This window comes from Cydia splendana, chromosome 6, assembly GCF_910591565.1.
Source record: "Cydia splendana chromosome 6, ilCydSple1.2, whole genome shotgun sequence".
Classification (NCBI taxonomy): Eukaryota; Metazoa; Arthropoda; class Insecta; order Lepidoptera; family Tortricidae; genus Cydia; species Cydia splendana.
In genome coordinates, this window is record NC_085965.1 from 22,772,793 (window position 1) to 22,787,291 (window position 14,499).

At 38.4% G+C, this 14,499-nt stretch overlaps 1 pseudogene; it reads left to right on the plus strand.

The window, feature by feature from the left end:
* The first annotated feature begins 3,934 nt into the window (after nucleotides 1-3,934).
* Nucleotides 3,935-6,319, plus strand: LOC134791709 (cytochrome P450 6B2-like; annotated as a pseudogene).
* Nucleotides 6,320-14,499: the final 8,180 nt, after the last annotated feature.

Consider the following 14,499-nt stretch of genomic DNA (forward strand, 5'->3'; position numbering starts at 1 on the left):
TATGCACTACAACTGTGATGAATGCAACACGCGCGGTCACTTGAAGGTGATGTGCGGTCAAGGACGCGATGAGGCTCGTCGACAGTTCGGACGGCAAAATTACATGGACGAAGAATCTGATGAGGATTTATTTAACATTCAAGTGTCACCGCAAGGTAACAAACCTTATTTTATTACATTGAATGTGGACGGACAAGATGTTGTTTGTGAGATCGATACGGGTAGTCGTATTTCTGCTATTAATGAGGACTTATATAAGCAGAAGTTTGCTCATAAAATAATTAATCCTAATGATATTTTCTTTTGCGGCTACTCTGGGTCACCAATCGGAGCCCTTGGATACTTATCGGTTGACGTTGCGCTAAACGGTATCAGAGCAACTAACTTGTCATTGTATGTCATTCCAAACGGAGGGCGGCCCCTTTTGGGTCGTGAATGGATACGTGCTCTTAAGGCCAACCAGATAACTATAAATGAGATAGTGAAGGAGGACAGTCTGGTGACCCAGCTGTGTAGTGAGTTCCCAGAGGTGTTCACGGATAAATTAGGTACTTGTAAAAAAAGCATTCAATTACAGCTCACAGACCACGACCCTGTTTATGTTCGTGCGAGGCCGGTACCGCTCGCGTTGCGCGAACGGTTTGAACGCGAACTTGAACGTCTGGAGCGCGACGGAACCCTGTGCCGCGTTGATCATTCTGACTATGGAACCCCAATAGTACCGGTAGTGAAACAGAATGGAGAATTGCGCATTTGTGGTGATTACAAGGTGACGGTAAATCCTAAGCTTAAGCGTGATTATTATCCTTTACCTCGCATAGAGGAGCTGTTTGCTAATCTTAGCGGGGGGGAGCAGTACATTAAACTGGATTTACGTCACGCTTACGAACAGTGTATGTTGACGGAGGACTTGCAGCCGTACCTACACTGCAATCATCACTCATGTGGGTACTTTTGTGTACCGTCGCACACCGTATGGGCTTTCTTGCATTCCGGAGAAGTTCCAAAAGCTTATGGGGGAAACTCTGCGCGGGATTCCTAATTGTGTTGTTTTCCTGGATGACATTTGCGTGACCGGGCCTAATAAACAGTCGCACATGCAAAACTTGCGCGCTGTACTTGAACGCTTACGCACCACGGGAATGACCTTAAAATTAAGCAAATTGTAAGGTCTTATAAGATAAAGTAAATTATTTAGGTTTCATTATTAACAAAGATGGTTTACGACCAGATCCGACTAAGCTAGAGGCCATTTCCAATACTCCAGAACCGAAAGACGTATCGCAACTTAAAAGTTTTCTCGGGATGTTGAATTATTACGGAAAGTTTATACCAAATGTAAGCCCTTTGTTGCATCCGTTGCATGCGTTGTTAAGAACCAGAGTTTGGAAATGGGATTCCGCTTGTAAGCAGGCCTTTTTAGAGGCGAAACAAGTTTTGTTAGATACTTAAACGCGCATTATGTTGATAGCAGCGCCTATGGCCTCGGAGACTGTAAGCTATGTTCAATAAGTTGAAGATTCGTTACCAGTTAGTTTCAAAGAGGAAACGCAGAAGGATTCCGTGTTAAATAGAATTTATGGTTAGGTTCTGTTTGGGTGGCCGTCTGCCGCGAGCTGTGAGGATGAGAAACACGGACGCTCGTACAACTTTCCTTGCGTTTCGATCCGTATTTGCGCGGTTTGGCTTTCCTGAGCAGCTCGTGACCGACAAAGGTCCGCCATTCTAATGAGTTTAAGAAGTTTTTTGTAGAAAATTGTATTAAGCGCGTTACGTCAGCACCATACAGGCGATAAGGCAACGGTGCTGGTAAAAATGTAGTAAAAACAATTAAAGAAGCTATGAAAAGAGCTCTGCACGAAGGCGCGGACGTACCTACCGCTCTTAATACGTTTTTTTCCAATACCTATCGTAACAGTGATCATAAGAGGGGAGAAGTGGTCGGAAGGTAGGGTTAAGTCGCAAACTGGTCCAGTTTCTTATACGGTTGATATGGGTCAGGGAATCTAATGGCGAAGGCATGTAGATTAAAGGTGTGGGTGCTGACGAAGCGTTTGAGGATGCATCGGACGGTGAAGTTCAGGCAGCACCAGGGAGCAGCCTTTGACGCAGCACCTTCCCGCTAGCGGGTGTCCTGACGCCACCGGCGGATGCTCGGATTGCTCCGGCCGCGTCACCGCTCGATGCTTCCGCCCGTGCGTTGCGCGCTTGGATGCGGGCCCAAAAGTCTAGCTAAGTAAGTGTAGTGTTAGTCAGTAAATAGTATTAGTTGTGTTTATGTTTCTAGTTGTGTTCTATTATGGTAAATCGTTTAAACGTTTAGTTAAAACTTTATTTTATTTTCCCGGGTAGCTAACTTAAGAGGGAGAGATGCTACGATTGTAAAAAGGTTGTTACTATACTGGCACATGAGATTTCAGATGATTTGACAATAAACGTCAGTCAGCTATAAACCGGCTTTTAATTATTACAATACCTTCACAACTTTCCGAGATATAAGGGGATCGCACTTTTTCGTGAAATCGGACCCTATACTGGAGCGAACGAAAAGAGATTTCCAATGTCAAAACGGTAGCCTTATTAAAGTTTTTCCAACATTTTGTTTGGCACTGATGAAGGTTTAACCTAGAAGTTTATAACAGATAAGAGCTGAATTTGACACAAGAAAATATGCCGTTATCTGATTACGTATGGCGGTGTAAACAAGATTTCATATATTTTTAGTGCCTACCAAAACTATACGTATAAATATGTAAATGTTATCATCTTATTTATTCATTATGAGGCACGGGTTATATAAAGAGCAAAATTCTAACCGCTTGGTTTAGATATTTTTGTTAAGCACGTCTTAAACATTATGCAAGCAAACAAGCCAAAACTATTTTGGTATTTTGGATAGAAGACAACTATTAATGTATTAAAACTGGCTTAAGTTTAGTTTACTGAGGAATACGGAACTACATTTTTTTTGCAAAATGGTGTTATATCATGGTTTTAAAATATATAAGTAGTGGCTATGTACAATTCTACACACATTTTTTTTTTATTTCGGAGTAATTAACTATTAGAATAATTCATGTTTTTTCTATATTATGTTGCTGTTAACGAAAGGCAACAATCGGCAACATCTGCAAAAAATCAATTAATAGGTACTAAAATTTAATATAACATTCAATATAATTGACGAGAACTTTCCGTCCCCAAAGGGTAAAAACGGGACCCTTACTAAGACTCCGCTGTCCGTCTGTCCGTCCGTCTGTCTGTCACCAGGCTGTAACTCATGAACCGTGATAGCTAAACGGTTGAATTTTTCACAGATGATGTATTTCTGTTGCCTGTGTCCGCTATAACAACAAATACTAAAAAGTACGGAACCCTCGGTGGGCGACTCTGACTCGCACTTTGTCCGGTAGGTACCTAACTCATGAACCGTGATAGCTAGATAGTTGATTTTTTTTTGAGTTTGCACAACGGGCGTCATAATACATAGTATCTCATAATATCACAATGGGAAAATGTTTTAGATTTATTTTTTAATTTAAAACACGATTAAATATGTAGTTTAGCCTATTCTTTACCATATACTCTGTAAAAGTAAACGACATCATGATATCCAATGAATGAGATCCTCGATAAAGTCCTGGATCCCTATTTTGATCATCAACCTGTTCCCTACAAGAATATTACCGAGACTATCGATTAGATTTTTGATGGTTTAAACTAGCTGTGGTTTTAATATAATCAAAAGTATCAGCCGGTTTACGAACGATAAGCAAACGGTCGAAATTTTTTGCTTAGTAATCATGATACCTATTAATTTATGCTAGTCACTAGACAACGCGTTATAAATAACAACGTATATAAAAGAATACAACATAACAAGATTCAACAGACCAGTGTAGCCATTACTAGAAGTAGCAAGATTAAACAAAATTTATGAGATGGTGTTTCTTACGGTAGTGATATTGGCAGTCGTTGTAAGTGTACTGTATTATTACTTCACAAGAACTTTCTCTTATTGGAAGGACCGAAATGTTACCGGACCGAAACCTATACCATTTTTTGGAAACATGTATAGATCCACTATGCGCTACGATACAGTGGGTGTAGTTTTTAAAAACATATACGAAAGTTTCCCAAGAGAGAAAGTGGTGGGAATATTCAGGATGACAACTCCAACGCTCTTGGTGCGAGACCTCGACATTTTAAAGCATATATTGGTAAAAGATTTCGACAATTTTGTGGATCGAGGCTTGGAGTTCAGCAAAGAAGGACTAGGACAAAACCTGTTTCACTCCGACGGAGAGACATGGCGAGGACTAAGAAGTCGATTTTCACCCATATTTACAAATTCAAAGATGAAGAATATGATGTATTTGCTGAACGATCGAGCTGATAAGTTCGTTGATTACGTAAGTGAGATTATGGCGACGACACCCGAGCATGATATCCACGGATTAGTGCAAAAATACACAATGTCAACGATAACTGGGTGCGCCTTCGGTCTGGATATAGACACCTTTCGTGGAGATATTCAAACTTTGAAAAGAGTCGACAAGGAAATATTTACCCCTAATTATGCTGTTGAGCTTGATATGATGTTCCCTGGTGTCCTTAAAAAGTTAAATATGTCCTTATTCCCGGCTTACTTAGGGATTTTTTTTAAAGAGCTTGTCGAAACTGTAACTACTCAAAGAAACGGAAAGCCGTCAAATAGGAAAGACTTTATGGATTTGATATTAGAAATGAAGAATAAAAAACAAATTGAAGTAGTCAAAAAGCACGGTGATCAAGAAACCAGTACGATTGATATAACTAATAGTGTAATAGAAGCACAAGCCTTTGTATTTTGCTGCGGGTTACGAGACCTCAGCTTCGACCATGGGTTTCATGTTGTACCAGCTAGCATTGGACGCTAAAATACAGGACAGATTAAGAAATGAGATAGATGAATACCTTGAGAGACATAGCAACAGAATAGAAATGGACACTTTAAATGAGTTACAATATTTAGATCAAGTTTTTAGTGAAACTCTCAGGATGTACCCGATAGGGGATACTTTACAACGGAAAGCTGCCAACGATTACAAATTACCAGGTATTGAGGCTACAATTGCTAAAGATCAAGTTGTGATCGTATCTGTTTCGGGTATTCACCACGATGAGAAGTACTATCCAGAACCAGAGAAGTTTGATCCCGATAGGTTTTCTCCAGAAAACGTAGCTGCCAGGCATTCCTTTGCATATTTGCCCTTTGGCCTTGGACCGCGACATTGCATTGGTAAGTAAACAAACTTGTTACGTATGTACGTAACTTAAAAAACACGGATAATATACTTAGTTTAGAAACAATTACTTTTTAACCTCATGATTAATTTGTAGCTATGATTATGTTTTTGCGTGTACATATAAATAAGTACTTACATTAATTTCAATATAGAGGTAATTTTAAAGTGTATTTAGTACTTACGAACGTTATTATTCCGCCGATTATTTTAAATTACTTTAAAAAATAAATAAATAAAATAAATATTAGGGGACATCTTACACAGATCAAACCTAGCCCCAAACTAAGCAAAGCTTGTACTATGGGTACTAGGCGACGATATACATACTTGTATAGATAAATACATACTTATATACATAGAAAACAACCATGACTCAGGAACAAATATTAGTGTTCATCACACAAATAAATGCCCTTACTGGAATGCCTGGAATGCCTTTATCGAGATATGGAGAAACTTTCCTTTCTTGTCATATAAAAATTCAAAGTTGCGAACGGAAAAGAAAACAATGCATACAAAAACAATAGTTAGGTAAGTTTTGATTGTGAGGTGTCACCGGACATAACTTTTTTATTGTCATTTCGAAATGGTCATATGTGATAATTAAATATGTACCTACTCTCATCAGGATTTTTAAAACTTTTAAATTGTATAGTAGAGTGAAACCAAGAAAAGTCTGTAACGATTTTGACAGCTTACACAGTCCAAGTGTTATTTTATACGTCATAATTCCATAGAAGTTTGACGTTTAAAATAACACTCGCACTGCGTGGGCTATCAAAATCCTTGCAGACTGGTTTTGTTCTAACTCTATCTGTTTCATTCAACCATTTCTCTCTATTTCAGGAATGCGCTTTGCACGCGTGCAGTCCTCGGTGTGCATAATCAGATTGCTCTCAAAGTTCCGCCTTGAAGCCGGCAAGAATACCGTTCGCTCCTTTTCCAACGACCCATATCGGACCGTGATCGCTCCTAACAAGACCTTATACGTGAATGTTTACCCGCGGTAGGACCTGTATAAAGGATGACTCACGTTAGACCGGGCCGTGTCCGGGCCGGAGCTTCCGGCGCTTACTTTTCTATGACATGACAGGCGATCACGTGACGCTTTCCATAGAAGACGATGCGCCGGATGCTCCGGCCCGGACACGGCTCGGTCTAACGTGAGTCATCCTTAAAGGATGACTCACGCTTGACCGGGCCGGAGCTTCCGGCGCTTCGTTTTCTTTGGAAAGCACCACGAGATCACCGATTAGCCGTCATAGAAAATGACACGTCGGACGCCTCGCTAAAATTGCTTTAATATGGAACCTCAGAAAGATAAATCTGTAACATTTTGCTAACACCAAACGACGTGTCGCATCGCCATCTCCGGTACCCACGAATCGCTTTGCAGAAATCAATTAAAGACCTGATAATAAAGCCTACCTGGCCTAAGATTTGAGGGGATTTATCGCAGACTTCTAAATCCAGCCGGCAGTGTCCACACGTTTCTGACGGCCGAGTACCTGCTCTCCACTGACTGATACTGCCCGCTGGATTTGGCTGGATCACGTAACTACGTGATGCAGGTGGATCAAGTGCGCACCACGCATCAAGAGCTAGGTACATGAATCCCACTCACGTCGGGTTGCTGTGTGCTGTTGCGGTCGTCACGCATTTAGTCAAGAGGATGCGGACGATAATATCAAAATGTTTACTTATCTTAATTAATTTAAGAATATTTTTTTCCTCTGCATTAATTTCATTTGGGTAATTTGGTTGTATTTCGTTAATTATTAAGCCTCATACACCGTTGAATTGCTTTTCTTTTAATCGACAATATTCCCTGAATAAACGATCACCATTCAATATCAGATTTTTTATTAATATTGCGTAGCTGCCTTCGACTGACGCTGAGTATTGTAGAAAGGCAAACTGGTCTTATTTTTCGTGGAGCATGTAGCATTATCGTTACTTGCTTCTTGTAAAAATACAAAAGTAAATTAAGTATGTAGTATTTTTATTCATACGCCTGACACTGACATTATACATAACACAAGTAATGTCGCACCAGTAACGACGCAACAGTAATGCAGCTGCAGTCGGAAATGGACTCTCACCTTGAATTGTAAAACTTAAGTCTGCAACGATTTTGATAGCACACGCAGTGCAAGTGTTGTTTTAAACGTCAAACTTCTATGAAATTAAGACGTATAAATAACACTTGCACTGCGTGTGCTATCAAAATCGTTGCAGACTTGTATTGGTCAATCCCTATCTATTCATTCATTAGATATAAAATAAAAATGTATAAATTATGTAGGTGCCTATAGTTGAATTATCGAGAAGATGGAATTGCATTTGTAGTGGTTGTATGCTGATAGTACAAGAAAATAGAAAATTCAAATATAGAATGCCTGTAAACAAACAATACTACTACATATGCAATTCCACGCTCTCGATGATACGACTATACATTGTTTATTGCATTAACTTTCCTGTAAAGTTAATTAATTTTGCTGTTTTCAAAACGTCACTGACACCTAAGTGTAATCAGGCATAATTTCTAAGTATCTGACTGTCTGTCTGTTATCTCTTCACGCTTAAACCGCATAACAGGTTTACGAGTCGATGAAGTGGGATAATTGATGCATCGCCTGAAAGGTTAGCGTAGTTCGAGTATGTGATCAAATGTTATGTTTGCCATTGATTTTCTTTAGGCGTTGTTGGTAAATTTAATATGTTTGGTTTTGCTTGTGTTGTTTTTACAAGCTTTTATTTAGTCTCACCTGTCCCGTTGTCTGTCTGTAATCAAATCTTGCAAGTTTTTGATCTACTTCCCTGTTTCCGATTGAGCTGAAATTTTGCATGCATGTATAAATCAGATAACAATGCAATATTATAGTACCATCGAGCTGATCTGATGATGGAGACAGGAGATGGCCATAGGAACTCTGTGATGAAACAACGCAACCTAATCGTGTTAGGGGTTTTTAAAACTGTCTCGATGACTATTAGTTGTCTGTCGTAAGAAAAGTACAGTCAGCGATAAAAGCTTGTACCAAAAATGAAAATTTTGCCAAAAACTTATTAAATAAATAAGTATAACATTTTCAAGCAAGCAAGCACAGATTGGATGGATTCTTGACAACATTGCTTGATGCCTGCTATCATACTTTTCTTCTTAATTTTCATGATAAAATGAGTGACGGATTGAATGTAGGCACCTAGCACTTTTCACTAACTACATACAAAATCCAATCTGTACATAATATGGGCCGGACACTATCTTGCTATCATGAATACTGACTTTACTTTGAAGGAATGACGTTTTTAGTGATAGTGTAGGGATTGTCATGAAGGAATGACGGCAAGTAATGAAGTTTATTTAAATATCTTCCATCAGCAGAGGGCGGAATTGCTGATGGCAAAAATCAAACGTCAATAGAGTTGGAACGTTGAATTTTATCGACTTTTTCAGCTATCGATAAGTTGAGTCACCTTTTACATTTTATACGATGAAAATTAGGTCACAGGTGATTTGAATCCTTAGGTTGTATTATTGAAACTTAGGTAGTTTTAATAATGCAGCACTAAGTTTAGTAGTTTTTAAAATTATCGTTTTATATTGTCTTTTATTTAAATGTTATTCCGTAATGTTCATATGAAGTCTGTTATTGTTTGCTTATGGATTTGAGGTTACTAATTTTCATCTTATAAAATGTAAAAGGTGACTGAACTTATCGATAGCTGAAAACGTCGATAAAATTCAACGTTCCAACTCTATTGACGTTTGATTTTTGCCATGAGTAATTCCGCCCTCTGTCCATCAGTATCGGAGTTATGTCAAAGTAATGATACTAGAAATGACATTACTACTGACAGTGAATTGATTAGAATGATGGAATCAGAAATGACAGACAGAATGATGGAAGATAAAGCCTGATAACAGTTTATTTATCCCTGAGATAGTGTCGCTGCAAACAGCTTACTTATGGCAATAATGTGCGTACGTCATGTATATAATAGTCGGGGTAGTGGGCATTGGCTTCATGTTGATACTCGTATAATGTCAAAACATTGCTTACAGAGAATTCGGTTCTTTTGAATTTACCTATTCGTCAAAATCTGATTCTAAATGTTCAATATTTATATATTCTTCGTTTTCTGACTCTAAAAAAGTCTGATTTTCATCAGATGTTGTGTCGCTTTCAAGACCACCAACCTCGATTATAAAACGTTCAGTCACCAATTCGATTATAGGACCTTTATTCCTATAATCGTCTTCAATTTTTTTAACATGGTCACAGCAATTGCTCCAATTTTCTTGAGTTACTTCCTATACCATAATAATTTATTAAAAATTTAAATCATTAATGATATAGACTGAATTCAAAATAATTTACATAACTTAACTAAATTCTAAACATTAAAATAAGTTTTATACCTGAAAACTATCTTCAACAAGCTTTAGAAAAGCCTTATTATCGATAGACACATTTTTAGTTGCCACTTTAGCTTTTACAATGCCCCAAATCATCTCAATAGGGTTTAAATCACAGTGATATGGCGGTAATCTTATCACTTTGTGTCCGTATGTGGAGAGAATCGTGTCTATTTCATATATTGGTTCAGGTTTGTGACGTCTCAAAATCTACACCAATCTAGCTTTGGATGCTTTTTGTGGAAATGAAATTTTATTCGAACGCAGCCACTCTGCAATCACATGCTTTCTGTCGCCAGATGTTGGCGGTTCATTAATGCGAAAGGAATGGTATCGGTCATTATCCATAACTATACATGTGGGTTGAACCGCTACCGGCATGAACAATAATATATCGTTTCCCTGTTGAAACGGCTCGGCGGCGGCGTGGAAAAATCGTCGGCGGCGTTGCTACTAAACTTAAGTAGGTAAAATCTCGGTCGATCGATGTTCGAAATGACATTGATATGTCACAGATTTCAATTGTATGGTTCAGTTAAATGTAATACCCGTGTTACAACAACGCTATATGCTACATTTAATTACTTTTTAAACTAAAATTTGTTTTAAAAATAAAATAAATAAAAAATTGTTTGAAAATTAACTATGCCATTTAGTTCTCTTAAACATACTTAACCATACCCCGAAGTTAACGGAATTCAATAAAAACACGGTGTAGATCTCACTTGGGTGTCACTGGTGTCAGTGTCTTTTTGAAAACGGCAAAATTAATATAGGTACAGGAGAGTCAATACAATAAACAATGTAGCACTTACATAATTTAAACATTTTTATTTTTTATCTATTGAATTAGATAGACCAACTGCAACGATTTTGATAGCACACGCAGTGCAAGTGTTATTTATATGTCATAATTTCATAGAAGTCAATCTCTATCCTTATCTTGGTCTAACTCTAATAGTTTAACAATTAATTTAAGGATGACTAAGGCCAGACCGGGCCGAGCCCGTGCCGAGGCGTCCGACATGTCAATTTTCTATGACGGCTGATCGGTCATCACTTGGTGGAAAGGCAAGCCGTAGAAAACAAAGCGCCGGAAGCCCCGGCCCAGTCTAGCGTGAGTCATCCTTTATACAGGTCCTACCGCGGGTAAACATTCACATATAGGGTCTTGTTAGGAGCGATCACGACCCGATATGGGTCGTTAGAAAAGGAGCGAACGGTATTCTTTATTCTTTATTCAGGTAAACACTAAGTATAAGTTTACAGCTCCAGCCAAGGCACTTATACTGTTAATAGGTACATATGTTGTCATATCATAAAAGTAGTAGGCACACTTATTGTATTACACACTTATCTTTAGAATTAAACATACATATTATGTATTACTAAGTTACATAGAGATAAAAAAATAATAATCTGATATTAAATAACATAGGCTGAGTTTAAAAAAATCCTGATACTACGTTGTAGGGACGGCCACTTGTCTGCGAATATGTCTGCGTTTTGGACTGTAGCTATGAAGTTATTTAGTAATTCTATTGCTCGGTACGTGGGTGCGTTTGAACCGTGATAGGTGCGAACATTTGGATATGCGAAAAGGTTTCTGGGTCTACGTGCGCTACGCCCTATTGCAGCTATGTAGTTGTCTGGGGTAAAAATACGCATACGCTCCAGAACGGATGGGTTGTCAATACGATTTCTTAAAAGCAGACAATAGTGTAAGGCAAGCGTTTGCTTACGCCTTAGCTCGAGAGACTCTAACCCTACCATTCCCAATACAAAGGATGACGGAAATAAGTACGGGTAGTATCCGTGATACCTTTTGTAAAGATGTCTAGCAAATTCACGTTGGAATTCTTGCCGGCTTCAAGGCGGAACTTTGAGAGCAATCTGATTATGCACACCCAAGACTGCACGCGTGCAAAGCGCATTCCTGAAATAGAGAGAAATGGTTGAATGAAACAGATAGAGTTAGAACAAGACCAGTCTGCAAGGATTTTGATAGCCCACGCAGTGCGAGTGTTATTTTAAACGTCAAACTTCTATGAAATTATGACGTATAACTAACACTTGACCTGTGCATGCTGTCAAAGTCGTTACAGACTTTTCTTGTTCTGATCTTATCGTTTAAAGGGTAATTAAGGGGATTAGACTGTTCTTATCGTTTACAAAATAAGAATCAAGGTTCGAATTTCCTAGTTAGCATATGAAATAAGTACTTGTGTCAGGAAATCCTGCTCCTCTAAAATTAACATCGTCACTATATTATTACTTTATCTTATCTTGCCTTATACCTTTAAAGTTTAAACGGGCAATTCTTGTATATATATGTCGGAGAATGGCTGAAATGTGCCATCTATCGCCTTCAAGAGGCGTTTTGTCATGCAAACCTTGACAAATAGAGCAAACTAGGGTGTTACGTACACTTGAGTGGCGTTCGACGCAGTTCCGCCAAGACGTCATAGAGTGCGCTCTTAAAACAATTGAAGTCCAAAACAATTGAAGTTATGCTGTCAATCAATCTTCAGAAGGAGCACGATGAGAACGAACGGGGGAAGATGACGTCTGTGGCGGCTCCTGGGTCTAATCCACTGGTTTGCTTAAGATAAGAAACGTAACGCGTGCTGTGATTTGTAATGAGTCTTGTGCAGTAAAGATTGTGAGTTGAACATCGTATTTCATTGAAGGCCCTCGTCATCCACGATTGAAGGTTCTGATGTGCTGCCGATAGTATGATACGCCCACAATTCCCGACATCAGAAGTGTGGCCGAACACACGGAATTCGCTACGGAATTCCTCTTGAAAGCTCAAATTTGCCAAATGAAGGTGGACTGAAGGTCCCAAAAATCTACCCTGATTTTGAATATCCCTGGCATTCCTTAATTCAAGAGTTTTAAAGGCCTTAGAAAGTGAAGAAATCTCATGCTATCGCTGGTGGAAAATAAAGAAGTATCTTGATGGAAAATATTTGAAGTGAAATGACAGTTGACATATTTGATATTTTATAAATTGTGATCCAGTTTTTGCATTGCTTTTTATGTTATGTTGTGTGAAATTTTCGTGAATGTTGTTAATGTTGTAACTCTAAGTAATACGTTTACAGTCCTTTGCACCATGAAGAATGAAGATAGTTGCTGCGAGATCTCCCGTCTCGCACGGGTTGGAGCTGCGGTTGCAGAAACGTGGGTGCCTTAGTTTGTTTACAGAAGCTGAGAGGAGCTGCATATTTACTGGTTGCCAGACTGTCGCTGGAAGTTGGAAATCGCGTGAGTTGCGTCCATTGTTTTATGATTTGTAACTGTGTTGAGTGTACCTCACAAAGCCGGCGTGATGGGTTCTAGTTAGGAAAATATGAAAACAGATACCTACGAGATATCTACTCTAGCCTTTAATGGTCAGAATCAGAATGTATGTAAAAAAAACTTTTGGTACGTGGACTTGTAATCTGCTGTTAAGACGATGTAAGGCTGTTTAACGATTTTCTGAGCACTATGGCATGTAATACCGTCACAACTTGAATAACTTCTAGCAAAATGCACCTTAATTTTTTTGTGTGGAGACGTACTATTTCAAATTGTGTCGTGGACCAAATAATATTATCGTGAGAAGCGTCACGAGTGGTTGATGCCATTATTCGATCACACTGTGAATATAAAATTCTGACCTTTAAGTATGATTTCTATTTTGCTAGCTTGTGCCTATGATGGTGGTAAGTATGTGCGTGATATTTTTTTGATATGAAAAGTAAACCGAGAACTTAGTGGTAAAGTTCATGACCGTTGACGGATAGTTCTGTTAGTTTTAATCATGTGCAATTGTGCATTCCTTTGATTACTTAAAATGACTTCACATCCAAAATTAACTAGTCAAAACGAAACGTAAACGTTTGGTAAACGTAATGAGTGAAAATTGTGTGTTCCTATTTGAAGAACCTAAATGGTGATTATTTTAACCGCATCGAAGCCGAAGGAATCCTTTTGTGGTCATTTTTGCAGTCAGATTTTAGAGTTTACAGTAACTACAGAACAATTTTTAGACCCGACATTTAATTTTTCAATAATTCTGTGATTCAGTGATATGTTGTTTGCGATGTGTATCTGTCAAAGGGCCATTATGATTATCAAATTGAATTTGATGAACAATGATAAAATAATTTAAAATTAATTGATTAACTTTGGATTCGATTTGACACTTGATTTGACTTACTTATCACTCAATGGGTTAAGATAATTTTGCATATTGCATGAATAATAATAGCTGAGTAAGCAGTTTGAGAAGGATATTATTCATTGATTTATTAAAACACTACCTATTTAAAGGGACACATTTTGGGATTAGATTTCTCTACGTAGGTATACCACTTTCCGCGTTGGTTTTATGACATTGTCGTAAGAAACGAAACGTGAAGTTCATGCCTCTTTGAGGATAGTTTATTTGAGAGGTTCATCACTTGAGTTGGCGGTCGCAACCGGAACCTGAGTTGTCCAGAGGGCGTTTGAGGGCTGGGTGCTGGAGGGCACAGTCCTATTCGTAACTGCAATTCATGGGGGTTTCGGACCGGGCGATGAGGCTAGCTGTGTGTTGGAACCAAGCTGTTGTAAAGCCAAGGTGTTGGCACTGTTATTTGGAAGTTGGTGTTGACTTGTAGGCATTGGTTGATGTATGTGAAAAGAAAGTATTAATGATTAATTATGTGTGTATGCCAAAGAAAAAAAAAAAGAACGTGTCAATGATTATGTGCAGATAGACACATTTTTAGTTTTTCGCTCGACACTCAAAGC